We start from the raw sequence: 24,756 nt of genomic DNA, 5'->3' as shown, positions 1-24,756 counted from the left end.
TTTCCTGACTCCTTTCCAGTTTCTTTTTTTTTAAAGATTGGGGTTAGATATTTGCTCCCCTCTAATCCCTCGATAACCCTTCTTCTCTTCAACGAGCTGTTAGAGAGCTGATGATACAACATGGATTCTTTTTAAGAAACACTTTTCTTTCTGATTAAGATATGAGTATGGCTTATATATTTTCTGTTATTGTTTTTCTTCCTTCTCTATTGCTAAGCAGGACATTGGCACCAAAATAAGATTGCTGTGTGTTGAGAGTTCATGTTCTCTTGTTTTTCCTCTGTCATAACAGATTCTATGTTTGTGATGTTATAGTTGGTTCCTGTGTAAATGAATATGATGTCACAAACAGTGGATTATGACTTCAGTGAAGAACAAGTAGCAAGATTGGAGGTGACGTTTCCAAAAATTACTTTCCTTCTGGGCCAACCCTTGTGATTTGCATCGACTTCCCAGTATTTGTGCCTCAGGATCCCAAGTCTATCTCTATATTGATCCCTGACTGCTTGGATCCCAGCCTGGCTAGTCCTGTTATGATGTATATCAGCTGGGCAATCCATTATTTGATTTTTTCCAGGTCATTACAAAAGATCATATTATGCATCCAAGTATAAAACCTCTCTCCAATCTCTTACAATCAGGGACTATACTTCTGTTTGTATAACACCAAGCACCTTATTGGTGCTAAACAAATAAGCACTAATAATATTCCCTTCCTAAGTCTAATTACGTCTGATATCTAGACATGAGCTGGTGTCTAGACATGAGCTGAATGTATCCCACCACTGGTATTTGATTGTCTATCCTGGGCCTTTTATTTCAAGGTTTACAATGTTGCAAGCCTATGAATCTGGCCATCACATACTTTGTCCTACTACTAAGCTGGCCATATTATCTTCTTACTCTCTATTTGCTGTCATTCAGCCCCATACTTTGATCACTGTGTTCTAGACTATAGCTTCCCCCTTTCCCTTCGTGCGGTACATTCAAAGTCAACAAGGGACTCACTGATGAACCCTGCCCGCTCCATTTTCCTTAATACTTCTTAATGTTACCAATCCTCTTCCATTTTCTCCCAGTGGTTCTTATGCATTTTGGTGCTCCATGAAACAATACATCATGCCCTGAATGCATAAAATCAGCCTTTCAGAGATTACCAGTATCTAATTACCCACTTAGATACAGTGTAAATTAAGTATATTATAAACACAGTCACCTTTAAGGAGGTGCTTGTGCACACACGCAGGGAAGCTCTTAAGATAAACCCAGGTCCCAAAGTGTTACATCCCACAAGAATGATTTCAACATTTAAATTCAGAGAGTCAATTAAATATTTCTCCACACACAGACTCCCAGCAGAGAATAGCCACAAACAGAAGCACCAAAACATAAACCCATAAAGCCAACTACACATAGCACAAGCAGAACTCCCCCAAAACAAAACATCCAAAGACCAAAGTAAAAGGTAGTAGGATATCTATTCCTGGGCATGATCATTCGCTCCGTAGGCTGGCAGGAATAACAAGGGGGAAGCATATTCAGTCCTTGAAATCCCCAGAAATCCTTGGAAGGGAGTGTTTGGTTTGGCTCAACAGTGCCCCGGGCATTAAATTAGCAATTCTGACAGTCTCCAAAGGGAACCCTTCCAGTCTTCTTCATCTGGAAGCATGGTGACCTATAGGGTGGGGCTGTAAAAGGGGGAGAAAAAAAGAAGGGAATCCTCAACTCTCTCACAGGAATTTAAAGTAACTCCCCATCTCAGAGATAGTAAGTCACTTAGCAAGATAAATACAACACTGATATAGACAAGATATCCCCTTTGGATTTTTATTTACGTAACAGAGCAAATGCTACAGGTATATGGGGAAATTGTTTCCAGGCAGTGGGTAGAAGTTAAGTGAGGCTGACCTAACATTGCAGTTGCTAGTCCAGCGCTACTTACTATCCAATGCGAGGCCTCAATTTGCCATTGCCCTTGAGTTGACCAAATGCATTGTAGTATGGGCCATACTGTACACACAGTAAATGGTTTGGAAACCGAATTACATGTTGGTGAGTCTCAGCTGAACTGGGTGCAAGGCAAGTTGAATGACTCACTCTGTAGGTATTTTGGCAGTATCTGTGGATAGTGTGTATTTGTACTCTGCCCATCTGTAATGAAAATATGCCAGAGATGGACGGATAACAGGAGAGGAAAACAAAATAGGTATGTTTATCGAGTGTCTGTTCCACAGTAACAAAGCTGAAAGTACAGAAGTTATTTATGGAGTTCCTTAAAGTAAAAAAAGCAACTTGCTTTTCATTTAAAGAAACAAAAGAGTCAATCAAATTGAAACTAAAAGGAAAATCACCTGTAAAAGACAAAGGTTTACGAGGAACAAAGTGGCACTTGGGTAACATTAACTTAGTATTCACCTGAATTTAGGGGGAAAAACCCCAACATGTATAATGCCAGATCATCAGCCCCTGTCCTACAGTGCAAAACACCCAAAAAGGTGCTCATGGGGCAGCTGGAGATCCTCCTGCTGTAGGGAAACCCCAAGTGTCATAAAGCTGGTGGAGCAAACTCTATGCCACCGACTCCTGGCTCCCACCAGAGGGGGTGGGGCAAGCGCACATGGGGGCATAGCAAGGGTGCTCCCATGATCCCTGGCTGGTGAAATGTTCATGTTGGTAGTGTAACTTAGAGCAGCCCTCAGGCCCTTAGTTGGCCCCAGAATTGGGGAAGCAGAATGGTGGCTTAGAGTCTCCTTTCTATCCATCCCTGAGTCCTGCGCCAACATAGCTCAGCCAGACACAGGAATCTGGCCCATAATATCAGTCTTTATGATGGGGTGGGTCATTATTCCTGCTGTGGTCACTGGACAGTGGCACATTGGTCTAGCATTGGTCAGTGGACCATTAAAATATCAACATTTGTCAACAGTTATGGTTTTTCCCTGGAAAAAGTATAGTGAAAATCTGTTGAATCTTAGCTATCTCTGTGTAGCAAATGTTACCAAATACTGAGATCTGAATAGTGCTGATGAATCCAAGGAGGCTGGTCCTGACGGGGACTCTGCGGAGGAGGGTCACTCATCTCCACCCTTCATAGAGTAACTAGATATAATTATAACCATCAAAATGCTGCAATTTTGCCATCAGTTTCATTAGAGCTAGGCTAATGCAGCAACAATGCTAGCAGATTGTCACACTCAGAAGCTGTTAACGTGAACAGTGGGACTTACAAAACCATGACTGAAATTAATGACAGGAAGGCAAAACAAAAATAAAATAAAATAAAAAAAGGTTGCCATGACAGTAACAGTAAAAGAGATAGCTCAGCTTCAAGACAAGTAATCAGACGGTACATGGTAAACACAAAGCAGAAGACATTTTGAGTGTATAAATCCCAGTTTATGGTTGCAGAAGTCTCTTCGGCTCATGTTGTACTAACAAATGGACAGGAATTCAAGAGAAACCTCAGCTGTGTCTGACATAATAGCAATGTTAGCTTCCTGCTGCAAAACGTGGCTAAGCTGAGAGCTTCCCCTGTACCATACCACAGAATATATGGCAGCATAAAACAGCAAGTTTTAGGGCAAGGACTGATGAAGTTAATTAAGGGAAGATTGTGATATGCTCTTAAGACATTGCACAGGGATAGAGAGGCCTCCAAAGCGAGCCATTGACTGGGGTGGAGGGAAAGTAGTGGACAGGAGAAGGAAATGGGCTGACTCTTGGTTCTGTGCCCCGACCATCACCATGCCAGCCAGTGCGGTTGAGCTTTGTGGAAGTGGGTGAATGGTAAAGTAATCTGCTACAGGTATTATCAGTGCGGCATCTAAACACTGCTTAGATATTAGACAAATCCTCTTTGGCTATGCAGTTATGCCTCATTATGGTTCATTTCTGTACTTCCCTAGTTGTCCTCATCTTGGAAACTTTTCATTATTGGCTATAAATCAAGGACATTATTAGAACAGCCTTTGGATAGCTGAGCGTTGGTTTGCCTACTCCTGGGAGTATAAGAACATATAAGAACGGCCATACTGGGTCAGATCAGAGGTCCATCTAGCCCAGCATCCTGTCTTCCAACAGTGACCAATGCCAGGTGCCCCAGAGGGAATGAACAGAACAGGTATTCATCAAGTGATCCATCCCCTGTTGCCCATTCCCAGCTTCTGGCAAACAGAGGCTAGGGACACCATCCCTGCCCATCCTTGCTAATAGCCATTGATGGACCTATCTTCCATGAACTTATCTAGTTCTTTTGTGAACCCTGTTATAGTCTTGGCCCTCACAACATCCTCTGGCAAGGAGTTCCACAGGTTGACTGTGTGTTGTGTGAAAAAATACTTTCTTTTGTTTGTTTTAAACCTGCTGCCTATTAAGTACTACATGGATCTTCATATGAAGACCCTGTCAACTGAAAGCCTACTCCCTAAAAGACAGAAATATACCTCTCATTCTTTATGATCTTATGCTATAACCAGTAACAGATTACTTCCCTCCCTGGAGCAAGGAGTTATGGAGTCACAATTCCCTTCTGCTCCTGGGGCAACTCAGCTACATACTGCCCCTTGCTCAGGGCAGATTGTAATTTAACTATGTAGCTGTATGAAATTCATCAGTTCCATGGTCCAATACTGTGTTTTTCACCACAATGGGAAGCCAATGGAAGTCTTGGGGTACATAAAAATGCAGAATCCTGACCCTATGAGCAAATCAGAAGCTCAGTCTGTGAAACACATACATCCAAATCAGTCAAAGGAAGCTTTCTTCATGAGATTCTTTAGTATTCATAATGAGTGGGATCTGCAGTGCATTTATGACCAATTGTCTGTTACCCATTTATATTTCAAGCCAAGCAGTCCAATGGCTCATCTGTAAAAATTGTTCAAATGCTGGACCGTGTATTTCTTTAATTGAGATGAACTGGTATTTATTAGAGAATAGCTGATGGGGGAAAACGACCTGAGTACTTTATTTTGAATGTACCAATAAAGACCCAGAAGGGTTCCCAAGTTACTTTACAAACTTTATTCATAACAGAACCAATTTCACTTACCTCTGAAAGGCAGACACAGGAAAATAGAAGCTGCTTAGGACAGGAAGTGAAGAAAAATACAGTCTCCAAGTGAAAGTGCTGGGGAGAGCAGTATTGGAGGTAACCAGAATGCTATTAATCAAACTGGAAGCTGGCCAATAGTTTTATGTTTGTTTTCCCATTTGTGTTTTGGCACCTCAAAATCCTTTTAAGGACCTGCTGGGTTTTTTGGTGCAAATTATAATTACTGCTCTTGCAAACCAGCACTCATCTAATTTAGTATTAAAAAGATCATTTTTTCCTCCTCCCTCATAAAGAGTAGGGCAGAAGTTGCAGCTGACATCAAACATAAGGGGACAATACAAGCGGTCCATTTCCTGGACACTACTGTGCTAATAAGCGATGGTCACATAAATACCACCCTGTACCGGAAACCTACTGACCGCTACACTTACCTACATGCCTCCAGCTTCCATCCAGGACACACCACACGATCCATTGTCTACAGCCAAGCTCTAAGATATAACCGCATTTGCTCCAATCCCTCAGATAGAGACAAGCACCTACAAGATCTCTATCAAGCATTCTTAAAACTACAATACCCACCTGCTGAAGTGAAAAAACAAATTGACAGAGCCAGACGAGTACCCAGAAGTCACCTCCTACAAGACAGGGCCAACAAAGAAAATAACAGAACACCACTAGCTGTCACCTTCAGCCCCCAACTAAAACCTCTCCAGCGCATCATCAGAGATCTACAACCTATCCTGAAAGATGATCCTTTACTCTCACAGATCTTGGGAGACAGACCTGTCCTCGCTTACAGACAACCCCCCAACCTAAAGCAAATACTCACCAGCAACCACACATCACTGAACAAAAACACTGACCCAGGAACCTATCCTTGTAACAAAGCCCGATGCCAACTCTGTCCACATATCTATTCAAGTGACACCATCATAGGGCCTAATCACATCAGCCATACCATCAGAGGCTCGTTCACCTGCACATCTACCAATGTGATATATGCCATCATGTGCCAGCAATGCCCCTCTGCCATGTACATTGGCCAAACCGGACAGTCTCTACGCAAAAGAATTAATGGACACAAATCTGACATCAGGAATCATAATACTCAAAAACCAGTGGGAGAACACTTTAACCTGTCTGGCCATTCTTTGACAGACCTGCGGGTGGCTATCTTAAAACAGAAAAACTTCAAAAACAGACTCCAACGAGAGACTGCTGAGCTTGAATTGATATGCAAACTAGACACAATCAACTCAGGGCTAAATAGGGATTGGGAATGGCTGAGCCATTACAAACATTGAATCTATCTCCCCTTGTAAGTATTCTCACACTTGCTTCTTATCAAACTGTCTGTACTGGGCTATCTTGATTATCACTTCAAAAGTTTTTTTTCTCTTTTTTCTCTTACTTAATTGGCCTCTCAGACTTGGTAAGACAACTCCCACCTGTTCATGCTCTCTGTATGTGTGTATATATATCTCCTCAATATATGTTTCACTCTATATGCATCCGAAGAAGTGGGTTGTAGCCCACGAAAACTTATGCTCTAATAAATTTGTTAGTCTCTAAGGTGCCACAAGTACTCCTGTTATTTTTCTGTAGTGAGCGTTATACTGCTAAATAAGATAGGAACATAGTTTGTGGTAGGGAACTGCTTAGCCCACACAATCTGATTTTACCTGTAAAGCTGTTAGGCGTTGGAGCCAATTTGGGTATAGCACAACGCATATCTGACCAACTCAGTGTTCAATTCAAAAAGCATCCCTCTGATTCTGCTAGGTCCTCCATTCAGCAGCAGCTGGAGTAAGGGAATTAACGAGCAGGATTTGTTCAACCTTTCATGGAAACACAGTGTTTGTTTTAAGATATTGAAGGGTGAAAAATAAATGTGTGGTTTATAAATAATTGCATCCTATAATTGTCTTTAGGAAAGATCAGCTGGGTTGAATCTCACCGGGGCCATTTTTTTCCTTCCTGGGAGGGACAGCGGAGTTGTTAACATGTTTCATTTCCACCACTCAGCAGCTAATACATGATCTCTCAGTCTGATCACACTTCTGCTTCAAAATGGTACTTCACAAAGGAGAGCCTCTAATCTGACATTTTCCCTTAACATTGGGGGTGGTGGGAGGAATGGTTTACCCAGATATGTGAGCAAGGGGCTGGAAGTCTCTTCAAAGTGCAGCGAGAGAGCTTTTGGGTGATGGGAAGAGGGGTGTATTGGTAGTGGTGAAGGGAGGCAGACAAGGAGCTAGAATATAAATGTGAAGTGGGTTGCTAAATGTGAGATGCCATTCTTGGAATGATGGAGGCAGCTGGGGATCTGGGACTCAAATTCAACATCTGAATGTAATGTTGGCATTCAATACAAAATGCCAATTAATTGTTAGAGCACTTTCAATCCACCACCTTCCTCTGGATTTTGAATTGGACAAAGAATTAGATTAATTCTGGATTCCCCAAAGGGTGGTGAACCTAATCCAAGATGAGTAGTGGTGGAATAAACAGTCTTGCATTGAACAGGCAGTGACTTCTAGCTGCTGGATTCACCTGCTTGCCTGGCTAATCCCTTCCTGCTTGTGGAAAGCCTTTGCAGGTTTTGTCCCAGCCATGGAGGGCTTTCTTGGGTAGAAAGGGAATGGGAGAAAGAAGAAAAGATGAGCATGAGGCTTCCCTACAGGGAACATTTAAAAGAACTTAAGGCTGTGTTAACTTTTCCATGGCCCCCTCTCTGCATCCAAATTCTGAGCTCAGGTGAGCCTGACCCAACCTTCTGAACTTCAGGAGAGTTTGGATCCAAATTTCCTGACTTGAGCCCATCTCTAATTCCAAGTGTTTATTAATACAACATTAATAGTCTTTAGGGTTTTCTCATTGCTTAGTGGCAGATGCTGTAATGCAAAGATTGTAATCTACACTGACTCATAGAATTATCACCAAATAAACCATTCTGAAAGTTCAAAATGGATAGAAGGTAAAAAAGGTGAGAATTTCTGTCACAGAAGGAAGGTTGTGCTATAAGATCTCCAGTATTGTCAGGAGACTATAATGACGTGTTCTGGGAAGAGGCCACAAATAAGAGAGTATATGCTAATCATGTCACTAAGGAAATGAAGAACAAACTCTATGCTCCTTCCACCCCCAAATGAATGGGATTTGTTTATTCTCGGTGAGTCATGGAAACCCAGGGGCTGATTGTAGGAGATTCTCAACACCCACTGACTGCAGTTGCATTAACCTCCTTTGATTAGACCCTATATCCAGCTCCATTACAACTTCACTATTATGGTATAAATCCTGGTCCCAATGAAGTCAGTGAGAGGTTAGTCATCAACTTCAGTGGGATGAGGATTTGGTCCTATGTGCTCCATTGTAATCTTGAAGTTCTCTGACTGTGGATGGAAGTATTGTGGAGAGGATAGCAAAGATACAATGTGGGGTGGAGGATGAAAAAGCTTTGATAGCACAGGAAGATTTTAATAATGTCTATTTTTATTTCCTATAGTTGCCAGCCATATGGTCTAATAGGACATAATGGGAAGACTGGATTTAGTCATTTGCTTTATTATTTGGTCTTGATGTACTTCTGTCAACTCCAAAATACTCATTACATGTAATTAGGAAGATTAGAGTATACAAAACAACGATGCAGTTCTACAAGGGCCTGTGGAAAAAACAGCCCACTTAGAATACAGTCTCAAAAGTGCTGGGCAGAGGAGGAACACTACTTGAAAATGAGAAAGCCGGGAATGGTGGTTAATAATGAGGGCTAGAGTTTGAAGTGGAAAAGATTCAATGTGATAATTCTACCTCCTCCCAAAATGAATCTCTGGTGTTTATTTAGATGTTTGGAGTAATGTTAGTATGAATTTCCCAAAAATCTGACACATACTAAATGGGATAGTTAATTTCAGAACTTTCATAGAAGAATTTAAAAAAGACAGGGGGATAGAGGTGGTTGTCTAAATGAGACCAATTGTGACTGTTCAAAGGATATAAAACCGTCTGGTCATTTATACAGAAGAACTAATTGCCATATAAGAGGGCTGATGATATAAAACCTAGTAAGCTAGTATTTCAATCTCATTTCCTTAAGCATGCTCCAATTTATTAGATCAAAAATACCAAATTGTAGATTAGATTTAATGTGAAATAAGTTTTCTGTATTTGAGAGTAGCTTGTGTTAGGATTCATGAACTAGATAAGGTGAGAACTAAAAGGATTAAATGGGATGAAAAGTTGGAAAGACAGAGGGGCATTTCAGAAAGTTTCTTTTAACAACGTGGCCACCTGGTGAAAACTGGGGGATAAAGACAAGAAAGGAAAGTGAGACTGGAACTGCATAACAAAGAAAGACAATAATGAAGAGCATAACGTAATCATGAAAGCCTGCTACTAGCAGCCAGTGCTCTGGGATCTATTCCCAACTGTACTATCAACTCTGTGACTTTGGATAAAAACAGGATCAGTTTCCCCATCTGTAAGTAGATACAATTACAGTGTAACTAGGGGCTTGTACAAGACATTCAAATAAAACTGCTCCAGTCTGATTCACAGCTATTTGTGGGGCCATACACTTGTCCAAAAATCACCCAGCAGGTCAGAGGCAGGAATAGAACCTAGGATTCATGATTCCCACGTTAGTGTTGTATCTACTGAACCATGCAGCCTCCCGAAGAACACGGGTAGGTAGATATATTAATTGTCAAGGCACTTTGAGATCCTTGGCTAGCTGGTGCTATGGGATTATTATTCATTATGAATACAAAAGTTATTCACAAGATCTATACAGGGGAAATGAGAGTCTCCGTCTTCTGTATTAGTCACTGCTCAATTACAGCTTAATTCAAAATCATTGATACAAAGGAATAAGCCCATGCAGTTCTATAATGCAGCCTGCTATTTCTTTTGCCCCTTCATCATATGATTGTAAGAGGGTGGCTTGCCCTTGGGCTGGAGAGCCTGGGGCCAAGCCAACCCTGATTACAGAATGAGCCCCACCCGCAGGGAATCAGGCAATTTCCTGTAAAGACCAAGAGGTCACTGCTATAAAGGGGGAGGGGTTGTTCAGGAGGCTGCAGTAAGACTGTAGTGAGTGAGAAACTCCTGCAGGAGGAAAGACCCTGAGACCCAGGGAATTGCTGCAGCTAGGAAGGGCTAGGAATAGCCTCCCCCAGAGCAGGGGAGTTTGGGCTGCACCTGGCTGGAGGGAAGAATTTTATGTTTAGTTTTGAACTTCAAGTTAATAAATCAGACCCTAAGATGGGCTGTTGTGACTGTGTGGAGTTTATTTGGGAATCCAAGAATGGAAACTGAGGTGAGGGGCTGTGCTGAGGCAACTGAGCCCTGAGGCAGCTACTCATCTAGACTGATCGTGTTTGGGAGGCCTATTAGTCTTTTCTAGCATCTGTTCAGTAAAGCCACTCTAACAGTCATTAAAAGAGCTGGACAACATGTCTGTTAACTTCATGAGAGCAAATGAAAATGGGGGGGGGGGCAAGAATGTAATGGCATAAAAAGGAGATAATTAGTAGATGGAGATGCACTAGTCAAGGTGAGAGTTTACCATATAAGTGAAGTGGAGGATGCATTTGATGACTTAGCAATGCATGCAAGGTCATGCAAATAGCACTCGAGAGTTAGGTTCTGACCGTTTTTTTAATAATACTGTTTGTTATACTGTGACTGTGCCAACCTGCCAGTCCCCTCTACTGCTCATCTATAGACTTTAGGGTTGGAAGATTAGATTTCACCACACACAAACTGTTTTCATGGATAATAATCAAATGTATAGATGGGCAAAGTAAGAAAAATGCTGCTTGAGACCTTAAAACAAACTAAGGATATTTATTTTGTATCATTTGACACAATGTTGACAATTTGTATTTTAAAGGTTATAAAGCTTTAACTTTTTGAAACTTAGCATCTGTGGTTATTAAATATTGTCTGACCCCTCCTCTCCCACAATTTCCCACAACTGTAAAAATTTATAACAAATAAAAATAAAAAAAATGCTTAAAAACAAACATTGATAGCTGTTGTAATTATTTAAAAAAGTTGAATTCTGCCAACTCTGCTTATACTTTAATAGTGTATAATCTATCTAGATATGGTACTTATATGCACCCTACTATACTATCTGAGAGTCCATCTTTCAATGTATATATCCTCCCAATACCCCTGGGAGAAAAGGAAGCATTTATAGATGGAAAACTGCAGCCCAAGTGTCTTGTGCAAGGTCACATAGGAAGTACATAGTAGAGGAGGGACTTAAACTCTGGCCTTTGAAGTCCCAGCCTATTGCCCTATCCAGTAGACCATCCTTCCTTTGGAAAACCCTCCTTTAGCTCAAGGGGTGAAGGTCTAGACTCCATGATCTCTCCCTTCTGTTGCTGTACGATTCCTAGCAGTCATAGATGTGCATAATGTCTGACTAGCCTGAATAAGTGAGTCTGACCACTGAAATCTGGGTGCTTAGAAAGATCTCTTTCTAAAGACTCCAGTTAGCTTGATGCCTTATGTAGGATGAGGTGAAGGAGACATGTATGGGGTGTGTGTAGAGAAATGTCAGCTTATTTTGGCTGCCCAATCTACAACATTGCAACACATCCATAATGGCAGCCCTTAAAACATAGAATTCTTCCAAAATTTAAATGTATAGAGACAGTCTTTCCACAAATTTGTCACACTCAAACACCTACACATTCAGTTAACTTCTTTTGGCTACCTGAAAAATATATTCAATGAAGAGATTAAACAAAGAAGTTTTGCAGACACAGAAGAATCCTGAGTTTACACTGCATCTGTACACATACTAATTGGGCAGATTAGATATATCAATCACTAATGTTTAGGTACAGCTGCAGTGAGGAAAGTCAGATATCTGAAGACGGAAGTTGACAAAGGCTTGAATACAAAATCTAACTAGGACAAAACAGACAAATCCAGTGTAGTATATATTTAGGCTACAAGAAACACTAATACACGCAATCATATTTTTTTTTGAGCAGTTTCATAGATGGCTCTATTCACGTTGTGCTTTTAGCATATACAAAAGACATGCCTGGAGAGCTTTCAAGATATTTTCTAGTTGATTTGCAGTGAGTTGCATCAGAACAATTTACAATTTGAAAGAAAGAAAGAAAGAAAGAAAAAGAGCTGAGAACACAGGGTAGAGTAGTGGGCATTTTATAGTGAACCAAAGCAGCAAATACCTGAATATGCAAGAGCACAAACCCAGCTTGTTTGTAATGGGCAGTCCATCCAGTTGGTTTCTGCGGCTACACAAATGCAACATTACTTTGTGATTATTGTGAAATATTTGCTTACAGACGGCTGCAGCTTCTAATACCTTTTTACAGCCAGGAGACAGTGCGCAAGATACTTCTAAGCTTCACATATAAAAACATGTACAGAACTGTATTCAGTCTCCAAAGAAGCACCTCCTTACTCTGAAAATGAGAAATGAAGAGGATTTTAAAATTATCTCTTCCAGTTCTGGCCAGGGAACCTCTAACTAGTATATCTATAAGGACTCATAATAATGACCAGATGTTTCAACTTGGCCTAGATAAATTAAATGAGGGAGAACAGCCAGTCCTCTTTCATGCACAAAAGTCAGATGCCAACTAGTAATGAAGAATAATGATTGAAAAGCAAATCTCTGGTTTTATCTAAAATGTAAAATTGGGAACCAAACCAAAATGAGTGGTAAGTTCTAGGTCAAATGTTTTGTTAGTTAGTTTAGGTTAGGTTACAGAGGTTGGAATAAAATGCATGCAGTATATTCACTTTACATAGCATTATATTCAGAGCCTCATGAAACGTAGTAACCCTTGCAGGGTTATTTTTCTAAGACCTTTCCCAAGTCCTCAGTACTGGTCTACAACCCTCTGTGAGACTGTGTAATATGAACAATTGTTCCTTCTTGTTTCAAATACCCTTACGACTGATCCTGCTTTTGGATCCCTACTCCCTCAAACTATGGAGATGGAAATGTGAGGCAGAAAAAAAAATGCAACTTCAATTATTCAACAAAATAGCATTTTCTATAACCTTAGCTTTATGACTGAGTATTTCTGATATAAATAATTTACAATAATAAGAGGGGAATGATAAGTATGCATGGACTGGAGGTCTTAAGTGAGGGACATCCTTAAAAGATTGTGTTTACAGTTGTCGGAGAAAAACAGAGTTCTCACTCTCTTTTTTTTGGGTGCAGCAAAAAAGAAAAAAAATAGTCATTCCCTGTACATTATACTTCCCATCAATAACTTACCGTTCACAATCATCTGGATGTGAATAGTTAGAAATTCATTAAGAGGTATTTAAAGACTATATAATGAACTAGAGTAGGATGAATAATAGAAAAAAATTATTCTGAGGAAACATGCTCACCATGAATATTATTTGCAGAGTGCTATTCATCCACACAGAGAGCCAGTCAAATAATGAAAATATTTGTGTGTGGTAATTTAATGAAAACATGACAAAATTTACAGCAATCACATTTGATCAGCGCTCGTTTTCACTTTTATTTGGTCTCAAATATGAATGTAAAACATGCAAACAAAATCATTGGAGAATTCTAAGCTCAGTAGGGATGCTCAGCCAATCACTGCAGTTGTCTGGTTGAATATTCCGAACATACGAAGTCAGGTGCCTTGCACCAGAACTTTGGATCCCATTTTAAGATTATTAGAGGGCAGGCACAGTTAAGGGATACCCTTAGGTTAAATAAGACTTTTACCACGTACACCTGACCTTCCTGACCTACGCTGCTGTGTTATGCCATATTAGTAACCTGAATTATTTGGTAACATTTCCTTGAACTTTAGCTTCGCATGGATCTCAGTTTTTCTATTTTATTTTACATTTAATCTTACTCTGACCCCATTTTGTATCTTTATTATGGAGCTTGTTACACAGCAAGTGAGTTAACAATATCACCATCAGAGGGAGATTTTCTACTGACATAGAAACACTTTATTTCATGGTAGTTATTACACACTGGTGTTGTACCCTTTCTGCACAGGACAACTGGGATCAGACATTTTGCATGAGAGGGGCATGAATCAAACCTTGAATCCAAAAACCACTGAATTTTGAGGAGTTCAAAATTCAGATCCTAGCTTTACTGCTTGGGTTTGTCTTTAATTTATATTAATTTGGGGACAAAATGACACAAAACAGTGTGGCCAGTTGTTTAACAGACTGGGTCTGGTTGCATCAGAGAAATAGATGATGGGAATCATAGTGACAGGTGGGCCTTTGGTACCTTTCTTCTGAAACATCCTTTTGAGCCACTGACATATACTTTGATCCAGTTGATGTTTTGTTCCTTTGGGTTTTATAATCCAGTGTTCAACCGTAACTAGTAATGAGCGCCAGCAATGGGAGTGACAGATGTTCTGAGTCAGAGCCAGAGGAAATGGTCAGATATAGTGACAGTGGTGGCTGGATTTGAAATATTTTTAATTTACTTAAAAGATTCTGGTGATGTGTTATCTTGATTCCCCCGCCCCTTTTTTTTTAAAGGCAGAATATGTGTCAGATGTACAATAGCTCTAATAGAATTTATAATGTTTAACTGAAAACCTGATTCTGCTGTCCCACCAATTTTACTCAAGAATAAACTCCATTGACTTTAATGAGTTTGCTCCTGATTTACAAATGTTTCCATGAAGTAGGATCGGAATCTGGTCCCAGATTTAAGTGTAGTTTGCAACAAACACATTTTTGCTGTTTTTGGGACTGGAGACAGTAGGAATTTGAAAGGATCATCCATCACTCAACTGTAAATCTGAATTGAAGGCCTTAAGGCATGAAACTGCAGACAAACATCTCGGCTGAGTGCCACCGTCATAACTGTTGGTGTAAACACTGAGAAGAGTTTTGTATTTAGCCAAAATATTAGTTTACAGATTTTTTTTTGCTTTAACCACATACTGTACAGTAAATTGACCTACCAAAACCTTTTGTTTGATGATAATTTTATAAAGCTCTGCTATTTATTTTGTGGATTTTAAATGTATGAATAGTTGGCCTGTAAATCCTTCTCCAGTAGACTATTTGGAGAGGAACATTACCATATGTTAGTGGAATGGCAACATCTCTTCTCCCGCCCCTGGGCTTGCCTTCGCTTCCCTTCCTACAACTTTCTCCTCCTTCTCCCCTGTTACAGACACAAAAGTTTCTCATCTGCTCTCCTCCTCTAACCCCTGCCCTTGTCGTAGTGACCCCATCCCATCTTCTGATCTTCCTCATGATCACTCTCATCCCCGTCCACACTCCTCTGGCTTGTTCCCCTCCCAATACAAGAATGCTTTAATCACTCTCATCTTAAAAAAAAAAAACCATTTACCTCACTTGCCTCTCCAACTACTGCCCCATCTCCCAGCTCATTGAATACACTGTCTACAGTTGCTGTCTGGAATTCCTCTCCTCCAATTCCAACCTAGACTCTCTCCAATCCAGCTTCCAGCCTTTGTACTCTACTGAAGCCAGGATTGCCCAAGTCTCTAATCACCTCTTTCTAGCCGAAGCCCAGAACCACTACTCTATCCTCATCCTCCTTGATGCCTCCAAACTCCTTTGACACAGTTCATTGTGCTCCTCTTCTTCAAATTTTGTCCTCCCGTGGCTTCCCTGTCTCTGTTCTCTCCTTTTGACTCTGTAATCACTCCTTCAGAAGGACCTTCAGAGGATCCTCCTCATTCCCTGCCTCCCCAACTTCTCTGGGTGTTCCACAAAGCTCTGTCCTTGGTCCCCTTCTCTTGTCCCTCTACACCTCATCTCTGGATAACCTCATCTGCAAACTCAAATTTAACTATCCTCTGAATGCTGACAACTCACAGATCCACCTCTCTACACCAGACCTGTTCCCTTCTGTCCAAACTAAGGGTATGTCTACACTACCCCCCGGATCGGCGGGCAGCGATCGATCCAGCGGGGATCGATTTATTGTCTCTAGTCTAGACGCGATAAATCGACCCCCGAGCCCTCTCCTTTCGACGCCTGTACTCCAGTGCCACGAGAGGCGCAGGCAGATTCAACGGGGGAGTGGCAGCAGTTGGCTCACCACTGTGAAGACACTATGGTAAGTCGATCTAAGTACGTCGACTTCAGCTATGTTATTCATGTAACAGAAGTTGCGTAACTTAGATCGTTCCCCTCCCCCACCCCCCAGTGTAGACCAGGGCTAAGAACTTGGCCTGCCTCTGTGACATCTCCCTGAGTTGGTCTAACCATTAGCACAAGCTCAACACAGCTGAAACAGTACTCTGAACCTCTCCTCCCCCTCATCAACTCCTTTCTCGGTCATTCTGGAACCTGCTTGTTAATTAGGCACAAACTGTGTATCATCTTTGAATCAGACCTCTTTTTGGGTCCTTACATTCAGATTCTTTCTGCATGACATCTAAGATATGGCTTTTGCTATCCATCCACACAGCTAAATCTCTTATCCTCTCCCATCTCGATTACAGCAACATCTTTTTCTCTGGACAAATACAGTATTGCCCCACTCATCTCCATGCAGAATGCTGCTCAAAGATCATTCTCATAGCCTGTTGCCTTGACCATGTCACCCCTTTCTTAAAATCCCCTCCATTGGTTCCCTCTTCTCTATTGCTTCAAACGTAAGCTGTTTGTAATCACTTTCAAACCCCTTTATGGCCTATGGCTCCCCCTACCTGTGACCTCTCATTTACTATCAAAATATCAAAACCTACCACCAACTTCCATTGCCTGCTTGTTACGTTTTCACACGGACACCTTCGTGCTTCCTTTCAAATGCCCCTCAGGCTTGGGAGGAGCAACCCACAAATGTCTGCAAAGCTACCTTATTATCCTCCTTTCAAAATCTTCCTTAAAACAATCTTTTGTCTACCTACAAACAATGTGACAACAGTTAGGCCACTGTTGCGCTGGTACCACCATATATCATGTTGATTAATATTGTCTCATCATTTCCTTTTACACCCTGTGAGCCTGTCTATATCCATCTGCTATAGCTTGTCTTATACGTAGATTGTAAGCTCTTTGAGGCAGAGAATGTCTTCTTGTTCTGTGTTTGTAGTAAGCCTAGCGCAAAGGTGTCCTGGTCCATGACTCGGGCTCCGAGGGGTTACAGTAATATTAATTATTATTAGTAGTAACAACAACAGAAGTCTGAGGTGGTCTCAGATTTAATGTATGCCCTTAAATATATGATAATTTTGCCATTACTATTTCTATACCTCAAATGATACCTTAATTAACCGATGAAATAATAGATTCGATTATATACTAGTTTATGGAAAAGATTTTCAAAGCCACCTGTGGGATTTAGGTTAAAGTTAATGGGATTCCAAATTCCTCCTCTTCCTCCTCTGGTGGTTTTGAAAAATCTCACTATGTGCTTTAGATATATTCCCAGAACAAACAATACTGTGTTAAATTGGAGGTAAGGATGATAGAATATATCAGTAATTTGAGGTAAAAAGCCCTGGCAAGAATAATGTAATTATCACTAAAACAAGAAATGCAAACCCAACTCCGAACCTGAAATTTAGAGATCATGTTAAAGTTAAAACAAATCAGAACACGTGAAAGGCATGAAAAAGAATAGGTAAGGCACCCAAGCAATCTTAACACTGTCTTGTTAAGCCCTGATGGATGCCATGATGGATAAATTAAAAAACAACAACACACTAATCCCTCTTTAACAATCAATTTAAATATAAACTGGGTGTCAACTCAAATAATTCGGGTTTTTGTCTGAGTACCAATGGCAGGATTTAAGTCTCTCTGGGGAGGGGGGGAGCCATTCTATTGAAAAATGCTCCATTTCCTACATTCATTTGTGACACATGATCTGGCATTCTCAAAGCTTTACAGAAAACTGTTAGCTGATTGGGGTTTCATCTATCTTTTTGTCATCTTTTCATCCTATCTAAACCTGGTTTTTCCCTCTTCGTATTTTTAATTCAGTGCACTCCCTGGTTTATAACATACAATGGAGATGCAAGGCCAGGAAAGCTCTTGCTATCACTGGGTCCCCTGCTTTTCAGAGGTTAATGGTCTGCAGGCTTGGGGAATGTTACGGCCTTATCTCTGGGAGAGCAGCCTGCTGATGCCTACAGAAAGCGGACTCATTCTCTAGGCATTCTCTCCAAGCATGCCTGGGGAATGCCGTGAAAAATGAACTCTCGGCAGACATGGCATACAAGCATTCTGGAAATCCAATAACCTTGAGATTAGATCTTACAGTCTTATTATTTAGGTTCCGTACCTAATCTTTTAAGAGTTTAATATCCTTTAGAACGAATGTTGTCACCGTTCCTGAAGCAGCAGTACAGTCTCCTGTTTCATTAATTAGGTTTCTGATCCCAGACGATGACTCCACAGACCAGAGCTTTTCTTTTGCAAGGAAATGCCATAGATTCATTGGGCTAGATTATGCCATGCTCTCCTGCGACTGTACAGTAGGTGGGAAGTAGACCACACCCATTTGCACACACTGGCCACAATTACAGCTGTGGTGACCCAGGGAGTATGTCCAGGAAGCCTGGGGAGAGAAGACGTGGGCAGAATGGAGAGTAGGGCCACAGTTCCGTGCTTCAATGGACTGAGCAGTGGAGCTGGCTGGTCAAACGGGAGGAAAAAGTATGCTAACTCTTACAGTAGTGTGGGAAATTATTCCCTAGTGGTGCAAACAGGGAGCCCAGATAGGTACTGTGCACACTGCCCCCTGGTCCTTCCTTGAGGCAGTGCACCCACACATCGCCCCTTACCATGGGCTGCATGCTGAAAAGCATGAGAGGCCACTGATCATAATTGTTTTCAGATTTAAATGGCCATGTCCCAAACTTACTTCTCTAATACTTTGAAGCATGACACAGCCTTCTGTGGACCATATATATGGCTCTATGTTTTTTATCTACTGCAATTTTGCTCTTTAGAGGTGGTGGGAATGAAAGGTAGAAGTCAGGTCTGGTTTTAATGGGCTGATTCTGCCAACTTTATATCTGATGAGTAGTTCCTTTCACCTTGGAATTGTCCCATGCATATGGAGTAAGGAAACATTCCATGTGAGTAATGGTGGCAGCATCTGGCTCTTAGTCTTTTTGTCAATTTTCTAGTCACTCTTTTCATTGCACCATCCAAGAAGTAGTATGTATAAAAGTGTAAAAGACTTCTAGTGGTCTGCTTGCAAGCCTCCCTAGACAGAAATGATGGACATATGCTTTTCTAGAGGGAGACTCTCTCATTTGATTCTAAAATTCAAATTTTCTGAAGGTGGTTAATAACTTACAGCAATTTGCAATTTCCATGCACTCTGGCTGATCTATTGCATCCCTCCCTCTGTGTAACCATTATCTCTCACAGACCCGTCATTACATTCACTGGGCCAAATGAGTGCATAGGCAAAACTCCTCCTGAAGTCAGTGACTGAGGACTGCTTGAATGGGCCCATTATGAGCACTGAGAGCCAGTGTGGTTAGATACAGCTGTGTGTTAAAATAAAAACTAGACCAGTCACCAAAAACATGCTGCCGATTGAGGAAAGTTCTGAATTTTTTTTTTTTTAAAGCCCTGGCGCATGTGGCATGTGTATGTACCTGACTAGGAGGAAGGGTCTGTACAGTGGGAAGGGGGTTGATGGGATCTACAGTCTCCTGCTTAGCCAGAACATGAGACTTCTGTGATTCTGCACCCATATACCTTTCAGAAGCAATGCCTGGGGTTTGATTTATGTGACACCACGTCTTAGTGATATTAGTGGAACCCACAAGGCTAGATCCCAGCAATCTGATTTGAACATAAATCTAAATAGATTAATTAATAAAAACGAAAACACAAATGAAAAACCTGGAGGTTGATTTTCTGAAGTATCCTTGCAAGCAACAGCCCAAACTCCCTGCCAGGAATTCATGGCTGAATTCATTCTTCTAAAGCAGAGTCGTTTACTATAGGCAATAAAGCTTCAGTTGGGATTAGGTCAGATGAGGTGGAAATTAGAGAATCAGTGTTACTAACTGTCATGATTTTAATGAGAATCATAATATTTGTTTATTTCCTTAACATTCCAGCTCTCGGAATAATTTAATTACACGAGAATTTTTTTTAAATAATGAAAACAAATCCCACAAAGTATGTTTCTAGACCTGATGGTTGCAGAGAAAAGCTTGAACATGTAAACCCTAAAGGTTCAAAACTCAGAAAGCAAATAGAAAGAGCCCCAATTTTTAAAATCTCATGATTAAGCCATTTTCATGATGGGGCCAGGGGAAAGAGGAGAGGATCTGACTCATGCTGTTTGAACATGTGAGGTTGTCAATCATGGAAAATTTCTAACCTTAAACTCACCGAGTTACAGTAGATTTACGCTGCATAACACAAAAGAACAGAGGAGATAGGTTCTGTTGGCAGTTAATCTTAGTTAGAAATATGAGGAATTAAAGTAAAAACAAACAAAATAAGAAAACTTGCAGACAGCATAAGCTCGTAAATACCATCAAGATGACCCTTTAAGGACACATTGTACTCACGGGTACATGTGTACACTCCCACCCGTGTAGCTGTCCATTACTAGCAACAGTGGGAAATTCTTGTAAAACTTCCCTAGTGTAAACACGACTATTTTGATCAGTACTAGAATGTAAATGTGTTTCAGAGCTATATATAAATGTGTTCTGTGACTATATTTTTAAAACACTTTGAGTCAAACCATGTTATAAACCTCTTCAGCTGGAACTACGTTTAAAGTGAAGGGTAGATCCTCAGCAGGTGTTAATCAATACAGTCCCACTGACTTCCATGGCGCTACGTCCATTTAGACCAGCTAAGGATCTGGTTTTGAGTTTAAACATGGTCCCCTCTTATCAACTTTGGCACACTGTGAATAGGGCCAAAAAAATTACTGAGCAAGACAAAGTAGTGGAAACGATAACACTCCAACTATACTCACTACTGTAGTCGTTTGCATTTTACTATTAGATAGAGGAAGTGATATTAAAAGCTGGTAAACAAACCTTGTCTCCCAAGGGAATAGGCTACACCTTTTCCCAGCTGGTCCAAAATAGACCCAAGCATAGCAATGGACATTTGTTTTTAAACAAAGGATTTATTTGTAAGTGGTGATGTGGTTTAGACTTATTGTTTGGAAAGACATTGGTAACTCAGGATTGATAACTATGGGGGCTGCAATTTAGGAAAGCAGGAAAGCACTTAAGCACATACTTAACTCTATTCCCATTCAGGACAGCACTTAAGTACATCCCTAAATTTGGATGCTTTTATTTATAGGATCCTATATTAAAAGGCTATATAGGCCATTGAATATTGTGGCAATAGTTTGGATGATTAGGATAACTTTTGGATAGAACAACGGTAATAATAGGACATTATCAAACTCGGCAAGCCAGAAAAGACTGGGGAAACAAAACAACACAAAGACTTTTTGAACCAACAAATCTTGGTAATAAACAGGTAACAGGTTCAAAACAAACAAAGAGAAATCCAGAAATCAATCAATCAATCATGCTTAATACTGTTTGGTTCTGAGTCCAATGCCAAAACAAGACCAACATTGCCAAACATTCTTTACTGGGTGATATACAGAGGATATTTAGGTAATTAGTGGGAATCACAAGGTCCATCACCTCTGGAAGAAACAAAGATTAGCTATTGGGCAAATGACCGAAGGATAGTATCATGCTCAAAGCATTGCTAAAAAGCGTTGGATCAGACCCGTAACAAACTGCACCTCCAAAGAAACTACAACATTTTTATGGTGCCCCAAACATCTTTTATTCCCAGTAAGTGGTACATGGCACCAAAAAACCTAACTAGAGATACAGATACTGAGGTGCTAATTTGTTTTCTAAAAGGAAGCAAAGAAATGTGACTTCTTAATCTAGTAAAATAGCACTTAATTCGGACTTTACTGATTTCCAGTGGACTCATTTGAGATTAAATATACTAATCACACACGTCAATTAGTATCTGTTCCTTTTTAACTAATTAAACCTGGAAATTTTTATTTTATTTATTTAAACTTTCTGTATAAATTCTAGCAACTCCCTAAAGGACAGAATGTCCAAGATAGATATTTGGTTAGCTACTAGGGCTTTTTTATTTATTTGGCATAATCCTTCTGGAGGTTTTTTATATCTGGTTAATTAATAGGAATGAGATGTTATATTTGTTGTCACTTTAAACTTGTGTTTAGGGGCTAGATTAGATAATCCAGGAGATCCTTACTAGCACCACAGGATTTGTAGTTTGTCTTTGGTTTATTACGGCATTTTTATATTTAAAGGAGTGGTCATCCAGCCTGGTATCTGATGAGTGCCTGGATCATTTCAGATTTTATCCAGTTTTTACAATTACCACACACCGCCATTTTGCATAAAAGCAGTCAGAGCCTGACTTCCACCTTCTTATCCCACTACACTCAAGCTCAACCACAAGATATGGGCTTGATGGATGAATCTCCGGGTAATTATTTGGTGGGTGTTACTAGATAATCCCAGTGGTCCCTTCTGATCATACAAATCTATGAATTACCACTTGAGGGATAGCTCTTTTGACCTGACTATCAGATTAGAAACCACTAGTCATTCTTGAGAGGTGGGAGGTGCTTGTTAATTGAGTACACAGTTTTACAAAGGATTGAAAAATATGATCGAGGACTTTGGAAAGGCCTTAGAAAAATGACACTGCAGTTTGTGGGTTTTAACATTTTTTATAACCGTTAGAGGGTGGTGAATGGAATTTCATGCAGAGTGAAAGTGCTATGGGTGGTTTATTCCAAAACACATGGATAAGTGGTAAAATCTTACAATCTCATCCTTCAACTCAAGCATCTGGCCCAATGTCAGACAATTGCTTGCTATGGTTATCAGATGTGAAGATTGTATACACATATGATGCTTTTCACAGGTACTAATGGCAGCAAAGGCTGGGTCCATTCTCTGTACAAGTGTTTCTCTAAAGGGAAACTATGTCTCACGTCCCCACCAGAGCCATATTCTTAGAAAGAAAAGCACACTGAAAAACATAATCCCAAGTGTACATACAAAAAGTTGTTACAACTCAAGAAAGAGATCTTGGAGTCATTGTGGATAGCTCTCTGAAAACATCTCGTCAAGGTGCAGCGGGAGTCAAAAAAAGCTAACAATGTTAGGAACTACGAGGAAAGACATAGAAAATAAGACAGAAAATATCATAATATCACTATATAAATCCATGGTGTGCCCACACCTTGAATACTAAGTGTAGTTATGAAGTAGTACAGAGAAAGGCAACAAAAATTATTAGAGTTATGGAACCATTTCCATTTCCATATGAGGAGATTCAAAAGACTGGGACTATTCAGCTTAGAAAATAAATGATTAAAGGGAATATGATGGGGGGACATGATAGAGGACTATAAAATCATGAATGGTGTGGAGAAAATGAATAAGAGTTATTTGCCCCTTCACATAACAAAGAACCAGGGGTCACCCAATGAAATTAATAGGCAGCAGGTTTAAAACAAACATAAAGAGCTACTGCTTCACACAATGAACTGTCAACCCATGGAATTCATTGCCAGGGGATGTTGTGAAGGCCAAAAGTATAAATGGATTCAAAAAAGAATTAGAGAAGTTCATGGAGGATAGGTCCATCAATGGCCATTAGCCAGGATAGTCAGTGATTCAACCCCATGCTGTGAGGGTCCCTAAACCTCTGACTGCCAGAAACTGGGACTGGAGGACAGGGGACAGATATCTCAAAATTGCCCTGTTAATTCCCTCTGAAGGAACTGGTGCAGGCCACTGTCAGAAAACACAATACTGGACTAGATGGACCATTGGTCCTGACCCAGTATGGCCATTCTTATTCCCGTCTCTGGGAAATTAAATAAAATGCATCTCCATTACCTTTGCAGACATTTTCCTCCCACTTGCAAGTACTCAAGAGTCCTTGGGAGCATGGGAACACAAATATATTTTTATTTACGTAAAAGAAACTGAGAAACCTAATCAATACACCAGGAATTCAACCATCGCCCCAGTCCGAGATAATAACTATCTCGCTGATGGAGATACGGAATTCTGTCACACACAAAACCAACCCACCTAAAACTCCACTGTGATGTTGTACTTTATGTGATTTTATGAAAATATGCTAATGAGTGTGAATATACTGTAACTGGAATATGCTTCATGCAAAAGGTCTCTTGTAAGGTATCATTACAAAGCTTATAATCTACTGAGTGTGGTCATCCTATTTGTATAAATGTATCATTCTTATATCTGAAACTAGAAATATGAAATATAACTCTGAGGTCCTATGTTAATTATGCAAAGTGTGGGCCATTAACGGTGGTCTGGAATCTTGATGGCTCCCATCAACTAGAACAATTTGTTGTAAATGGCTCTGTTTACTTGCAAGCCTTCCTGTGAGTCAGGCAAGGAAGAATGAAGGCTTGGGGTCTCACAGGACATGTGACCATGTCACCTGGTACTGGAATCCATCTTAAACCTGGGGCTTTCCCATTTAGAAGGAGGGGTGGGGACCCAGCGAGACAAAAGATTCCTGCCTTGTGCCAAGGCTATATAAGGGGGTGGAACAGAACAAAGGAAGCTGCAGTCATGAGAAATCCCCTAGCTACCACTGTACCAGGGGAAAGGATTGGGCCCAGACTAGGAAGGAGTCTAGTCTGT

Source organism: Emys orbicularis, chromosome 8, assembly GCF_028017835.1.
Source record: "Emys orbicularis isolate rEmyOrb1 chromosome 8, rEmyOrb1.hap1, whole genome shotgun sequence".
Classification (NCBI taxonomy): domain Eukaryota; kingdom Metazoa; phylum Chordata; order Testudines; family Emydidae; genus Emys; species Emys orbicularis.
This window is presented reverse-complemented; position numbering follows the sequence as displayed.